We start from the raw sequence: 7,719 nt of genomic DNA, 5'->3' as shown, positions 1-7,719 counted from the left end.
ACCTCTCATGGTATATCCCCCAAAGAACGTTATGCTCCCGTGATAACAATTTACTGATGATCCCTGGCCCAAAGACTGTCCGGCTGTCCTCAACCAGGGCTTTTTCAGTAAAATTCTTGTGGATGAAGGAAGAAGATTTTGTGTTTAGGGTTTTTTTGCTCCAGAATAGGAGGGAGAAATTCCTGTGTGACTCCTATTTGCTGTGTGCTCCCAATTGTCATGGAACATTTGGGATCTCTGAAATGCCTACACGACCATCAGAATAGCATGCATGATAAATCTGTGTTCAAAAACACTTTTTTTGTTTAAAAACAACCCTGAAAATGGTAGAAAGCACAATAACAAAAATGAACTGGTGAAAAATCTCTGGCAAAAACAGTAACAGCTGACTAACAATATCTGAATGCCTTTGACAAGCTACGTGAGTATTCACACTAAGGGTGCCTGAGCTGAAGCAAAATTACTGAGTGACCCTGGGCAGCCTCACCCCAACTCGTCTTTCCTCAATATTTTTTCTTCTTCCCATATCTGTCACCTCCTTACCCTTGGAACCTTGGCACTTACCTGGTTGTTTGGGTTACATGCAAATAGATTGCATGCAAATGTATGACAGACAACTCTAAAAAAAATTAAAGGAAAATTAGCTATTTTTTTTTTTTTAAAGGCAGAGATAAGCAGAAGTTGGAAGATTACAAAAAGAATGCTGACAAACTGGACCAGGGCTAAATTTATTACTTTCCATTTGTAATGGGGGCGGTTGCCATGAAAAGTGGCAGTACCCTCTGCTGGTCTGAATTGCTACAGTCCACTCTACCCACTCATTTTGCAGCATATTTCACTGATACACAACCAAAAGAGCTTGCTGGAGAACAGAAAGCACTGTGATAAACGAAGATCAAAGCAGTTAGTGTCATTGTACAACCATGATTTAAACCAGAGAGAAACTTACTGTATAACACAATTGACAAGATCTTAATTTTTTTAATGTAGTGATTACCATTACTAAATGCAAAACCTCTGGCTTTCCATAATTATAGCGATTGTAAATGATAGTTTCATTTTGTCAGCTATGGGATCAGGCCTTGAAATATATGCGGCAAAATAACTCAAGACTTTCTTTTGGCATTTTAGTAAAATATACTTGACAATATAACTGTGTTCTATGACTTGCTGTGACATTTGTTTGGTGGCATTTCCTGACATTTACTTAATAATATATCACTTTATAGGCTGATGCAGAAATAGTAGGGGGGGGGGTGTTTCCTGTGTGCATCATCTCATATTGACAGATCTGCGGTTTCTTTTAGCCATCAAAATGTAACTCTAGGGACATCATCATGGACGGCCTCCCAACTCATCTGTTTATATTTGCTCTTAAGCCCATTTTTAGGAGTGGTGATAAACGAGCAAAACTTGATTTCACCTTCTTCTGCTCCTTCTGTTAATTCTCTCCTGGCTCCTTAATCACAAGCATGTGGGAGAGCAGTGAGACAAAATCACCACTAGTCCAGGGAAACTCAGTGACACAGGAACTGGAAGAAACAACTGAAGAAAGCAAATTCTTGATAACAGGTAAACAGATCTTGTCCAAATATCATAGAACCTTTTATTTCATGTTACCTGAAAGAGAGTACCTGAAAGGGAATTTATCATTCCAAGGTAACTGAAGGAACATTTTCTTCAGGGGGGGGGAATACATTATTTGCATGGTCAAAGCAATGGTATTCCCAGTAGTCATGTATGGCTGCAAGAGTTGGACCATAAGGAAGGCCGAGCGCCGAAGAATAGATTCTTTTGAACTATGGTGCTGGAGAAGACTTGAGAGTCTCTTGGACTGCAAGAAGATCCAATCAGTCAATCCTAAAAGAAATCAACCCTGACTGTTCCCTGGAAGGCCAGATAATGAAACTGAAGCTCAAATACTTTGGCCACCAAATGAAAAGGGAGCACTCACTGGAGAAGACCCTGAGGCTGGGAAAGATTAAGGTCAAAGAAGACAGGGACAGCATGAAGGATGAGATGGTTAGACAGTGTCATAGAGGCAACGAACATGAAATTGAGCAAACTTCAGCGGACGGTGGAAGACAGGAAGGCCTGGCGTGATATGGTCCACGGGGTCATGAAGAGTCGGACTCGACTGTGCGACTGAACAACAAAAAATTAGCTTTTTGCCATGACCCATATTACTTGTTGCTGCAGTAACCCATTTAGCATAGTTAGAGCATGGAATCATCATCTTGCCCTATAAACAGATGAGGTAGATTGAGTAAAACTAGTGATGCTGATGAATTTGGAAACTCAAAACATGAGCACCTTCTGTTCATAGTGTGTTGTTGTTCAGTTGCACAGTCGAGTCTGACTCTTTGTGACCCCGTGGACCACATTACGCCAGGCCCTACTGTCTTCCGTCATGCTCCAGAGTTTGCTTAATTTCATGTTTGTTGCCTCAATAACACTGTCTAACCATCTCATCCTTTGCCGTCCCCTTCTTCTTTGACCTTCAATAGTGTACCCAACTTGAAATGGCTCACAAAATGCCTGCTGCCACGACAGCACCCTTCTTCTGAACAACGAATCTTACATTACAAAAATCAGGCAGGTTATAGGGGATGGCTCAGTAAACAGAGGCTAGGTCCCAACTAAAGTCTACCTTGCCAAACTTCCCCAGCTGCTGGTTATAGCCATTGTAATTCTCTCGTAACTTCTGATTGTCTTTGGGAAGCCAAGCAGGATATAATTCTAATCAACCCAGATAGGAAGTAATCTTCAATAAAATTGAAAAGAGTAATTTGCAGTATGGGAGGGAAGGCAGCATGGTATACCCCATCTTGTCAGCTCTTGGAAACTAAGCAGGGTTGATACTTGGATGGATGACCACTAAGGAAGGCTCTGCAGAGGCAGGCAATGGTAAACCACCTCTGCTTCTCACTTGCCTTGACAGCCCATTGCTGGGTTTGCTATAAGTCACCTGTGACTTGACAGCACTTTAAAGGTAAAGGTTCCCTTGCTCGAAAGTCAGTCAAATCCAACTCTAGGGTTGCGGTGCTCATCTCTGTTTCAAAGCCAAAGAGCCAGCGCTGTCTGAAGATATTTCCATGGTCATGTGGCCGGCATGCCTAAACACCAAGGCGCACGGAACGCTGTTACCTTCCCACTGAAGTGGTACCTATTTACTTGCAATTTCTTGCTTTCGAACTGCTAGGTTGGCAGGAGCTGGAACTAGAGATGGGAGCTCACTCCATCATGCGGCACACTCAGGTCTCGAACAGCTGAACTACTGACCTTCCACAGTCTGCAGTTCAGTGTCTTGACCACTTGAGCACTTTACACACACTATTTGCAGGAAAGATAGGCTCAAGCTGAGCTGTCCCCATGACCAGTTAGTCTCCCCTTCCCACTTCAAAAGACAAGGTTTCTGATTTGGAAAGGGGGAGGAAAATGTGAAGGATGCACACATGAGCATTCTGTGAGTGATACTGTCAAACAAATGACTGTCTGGATATTCACAAAATGCAGGCACCTTAGGAACATAAGAATTTAAGAGAAGCCAATGTTGGATCAGGCCAATGGCCCATCCAATACAACACTCTGTCTCATAGTGGCCAAAAATACCAGGTGCCATCAGGAAGTCCACCAGTGGGGCCCTCTGGCTGAGCACAGTGATAGTCAGTAGTCTTTAATTAAAACTAGCTTGTGTCTTAGAGCAAGGCCTTCTGAAAACTCTGCAGAAGCTGGATGACTACCTGAACACTCCTTGATGAGATCGATGAGAACAGCATAGAGGATGTCTTGCTTTTCAGCAACAAGTTTCTTGATGGTAATGAGATGACACTAGCAGATTGCAACTTGTTGCCCAAGCTGCGTATTGTCAAAGTTGTGCCCAAAACTTTGATATTTCCAAGTCCATGACAGGGATATGGAGGTACCTGACCAATGCCCACAGCCATGATGAATTCACTAACGCTTGTCCTGGAGACAAAGAGACTGAAATTGCTTATAGTGATGTAGCTAAGAGACTCACTACATAAACAGCATGTCACCTATGTTCATAATGAAATGCTTCTTTAAACAGACTGCTCTTTGTTTTTTTCTTTTTAAGATAGCAATTTACTTTGCATGAATTTGCAGTTATTCAGTGTTACGTTTCATAAAACCGGGGATACAGTGATCTGTTTAAAACTTGCAAATGAAAGTTTTGACATTCTGCCTCCTGTAGCAGTTTGATTCTGCAGCTTACCAATTCTGGAATCTTGCCCAAGAGTGCTAAATGGTTCATGGCTTTTGCTAAAATGAGCCAAAATAAACTTGCAGATACTGGGCCCATATTAGATGTGGAACAGTTTGTTTAGGCAGCAGACCTGAGAGATGGGGCTTTTCTGGACTGGGCTACTTCAGACTGGGGGGGAGGTGAGCTCCAGATTAGAACATCTTATGACTGTGTGTGCAGACTAGTGTGTTGGGAACAATGGCTCAGCCTAGCCTTTTATGACTTTTTAAAAGATGGTCAAGGAAGTTTTTTTCCTTTGGAAAGCATATTATACAGCAGCACCCCCCAACTGAACTGGTTCACTTCATTAAAAGCTTGACTGCTTTGATCCTATTAATTGTATATTACTAGCCCTTTGATCTCAAATTGCAGTCTCAAACCAGTCTAACAGGTGTTTCTTGATGTGGCTCAAGGATTATTTATGTGTTTTGGGGGTGTCTTTAGACAACTTTGTGTTCCAGAACTCTGTCTGCACTGTGTCCCTCAGCTGCTTATTGCCTGCCCTAAAAAAGAGCAACTTGCAGAATTACTGGGGAGAAATTCAGAAGACTCCCTTTGCTCCCAAGGAGATGTCAGTGAGCAAGCTCAGACACCAGAAGGCTATATTCTTGGGAGGGGGGGAGTTAGTCGTAAGCTGCACCTATTCCATGGATCTTTTTTCCCCTTTCCTTTCCTTTTCTTTTTTTCTGTGATCCTCCTGGACTTCTACATGGTTGGGTCAAAATCCCAAGAAATTGTCATTGGAGGATGACTTTAAGCAGACCATCAGTATAGAAAAATCTGGCCCTTGGAACACCCCCCCCCCAACTTATTAAGAATAGGAAGATGCTCTTTTTAAAGCACTAAGAGCTTTGTCAATATGCAGGAATTCTCCTGAACAGGAGGCAGACAAAAAAGGAATATGAGGAGCATATAGCAAAAAATATAAAGACCAACAATAAAACTTTTTTCAAATACATTAGAAGTAGGAAACCAGCCAGGGAGGCAGTGGGTCCCTTAGATGACCAAGGGGTAAAAGGAGTACTGAAGGATGATAGGGAAATGGCTGAGAAGCTAAATGCATTTTTTGCCTCTGTCTTCACTGTGGAAGATGAGAAGTGCTTGCCCACTCCAGAGCCACTGATTTTGGGAGCGGTGTTGAGAGACCTGAGTCAGATTGAGGTGACGAGAATGAAAATAACCTCCATGTATCTGTTTGTACGTTGGTATGTATGTATATGTTATGATTGTTTGTGTATGTTATGTGAAAAATTTAATAAAACCCTGCCCCTTTGGAGGCAGTTATTAAAAAAAAAAATTGAGGTGACGAGAGAGGAGGTCCTATGACTGATAGACAACATAAAAACTGATAAACCACCAGGCCCAGATGGCATACATCCGAGAGTTATGAAAGAACTCAGATGTGAATTTGTGGATCTCCTTACAAAAATATGGAATCTTTCCTTAAAATCTGCCTCCATTCCTGAGGACTGGAAGGTAGCTAATGTCACTCCCATCTTTAAAAAGGGTTCCAGAGGAGATCCGGGAAATTACAGGCCAGTCAGTCTGATGTCGATACCGGGTAAATTGGTGGAAACCATTATTAAGGAAAGAATTAGTAGGCACATAGATGAACAAAACCTATTGAGGCAGACTCAGCACGGTTTCTGTAAGGGAAGATCTTGTCTCACTAACCTGTTAGTGTTCTTTGAGGGGGTGAACAAACATGTGGACACAACCAGGGAGGATTGTGAGGCACTCCAAAGGGATCTGTCCAGGATGGGCAACTGGGCGTCAACGTGGCAAATGGGGTTCAGTGTGGCCAAATGCAAAGTGATGCACATTGGAGCAAAAAATCCTAACTATAAATACACGTTGATGGGGTCTGAACTGGCAGAGACTGACCAAGAGAGAGATCTTGGAGTCGTAGTAGATAACTCAATGAAAATGTTGAGACAGTGTGTGACTGCAATAAAAAAGGCCAACACTTTGCTGGGGATTATTAGGAAGGGAATTGAAAACAAATCAGCCAGTATCATAATGCCCCTGTATAAATTGATGGTATGTCATCATTTGGAGTACTGTGTACAGTTCTGGTCACCACACCTCAAAAAGGATATTATAGCACTGGAAAAAGTGAAGAAAAGGGCAACTAGAACAATAAAAGGGTTGGAACACTTTCCCTATGAAGAAAGGTTAACGCACTTGGGGCTCTTTAGCTTGGAGAATTGAAGGCTGAGGGGTGACATGATCGATGTTTATAAGATTATGCATGGGATAAAGCAGGTAGAGAAAGAGGTACTTTTCTCCCTTTCTCACAATACATGAACTCATGGGCACTCCATGACACTGCTGAGCTGTCGGGTTAGAACAGGTAAAAGGAAGTACTTCTTCACCCAAAGAATGATTAACACATGGAATTCACTGCCACAGGAGGTGATGGTGGCTACAAGCATGGAAAGCTTCAAGAGGGAACTGGATAAACATATGGAGCAGAGGTCCATCAGTGGCTATTAGCCACAAGGTATAGATAGGAACTCACAGGCTGGGGTAGGTGATGCACTGTATTCTTGGTGCTTGCAGGGGGGCAAGAGTGGGATGGCTTCTAGTGTCCTGGCCCCACTGCTGGACCTCCTGATGGCACCTGGTATTTTGGGCCACTGTGTGACAGAGTGTTGGACTAGATTGGCCATTGGCCTGATCCAACATTGGCTTCTCTTATGTTCTTATGTTTTTATACCCCACTCTTCACTACTGAAGTCTTGGAGTGGCTTACAATCGCCTTCCCTTCCTCTCCCCATAGCAGATATTCTGTGAATTAGGTGCAGCTGAGACAGTTCTAACAGAACTGTGACTGGCCCAAGGTCACCGAGCTGGCTTCATGTGGAGGAGTGGGGAATCAAACCCAGTTCTCCAAATTACAGTCTCAGCCACTACACCAAACTGGCTCTCCGCTGAATTTCTACTTGACATAAATCTACTCTTACGTCACTAGCTAGAAGTATAGCGATCATTGCTGCTGGTGTTTCCTGCTTGTTATTGCTAACATTGGAATTTTGCTGAAAACAGTTTTTAGAAGTTTTTTAAAAAATGTGCAAGTGACCTTCAAAAACTAACATGGTTGTCTTAAATGGACCATAATTCCAAAAAGATTTTTTTTTCTTCTGAAGGCATAGAATGTGATGTTATTGTGTTAACTTCTCCTGCCCTCCATTATAACTTCAGCTGACTTTTGCATAAATATCCCTGACCTCTGGTTTTTCATGGCACAGTCATTAGAGGTCAGAATGTTATCAAGGAATAGCACTGTAACTTTAATAAAAAACAAAACTTTTTGTATTCTTTAATAAAAACAGTCAAGTGCTTGAGAAAAAAACTGGCTTATTGAACCAGCCATTTGCCCAATCATTTTGAACTTCATGCTTCCCTCTTGACCTTCCTTCCTAGTCTTCTATGCTCAGCGATGAGGCTGA

General features: G+C 42.4%; 1 pseudogene; it reads left to right on the top strand.

The window, feature by feature from the left end:
• The first annotated feature begins 1,472 nt into the window (after positions 1-1,472).
• LOC107118028 lies at positions 1,473-4,028 on the top strand (annotated as a pseudogene).
• The last annotated feature ends 3,691 nt before the right edge of the window (positions 4,029-7,719 follow it).

This window comes from Gekko japonicus, unplaced genomic scaffold (genome assembly GCF_001447785.1).
Source record: "Gekko japonicus isolate JY-2015 unplaced genomic scaffold, Gekko_japonicus_V1.1 scaffold262, whole genome shotgun sequence".
NCBI classification, from domain to species: Eukaryota; Metazoa; Chordata; class Lepidosauria; order Squamata; family Gekkonidae; genus Gekko; species Gekko japonicus.
Note: the sequence above shows the minus strand (reverse complement) of the source record. Positions and strands in the feature narration are given on the sequence as shown.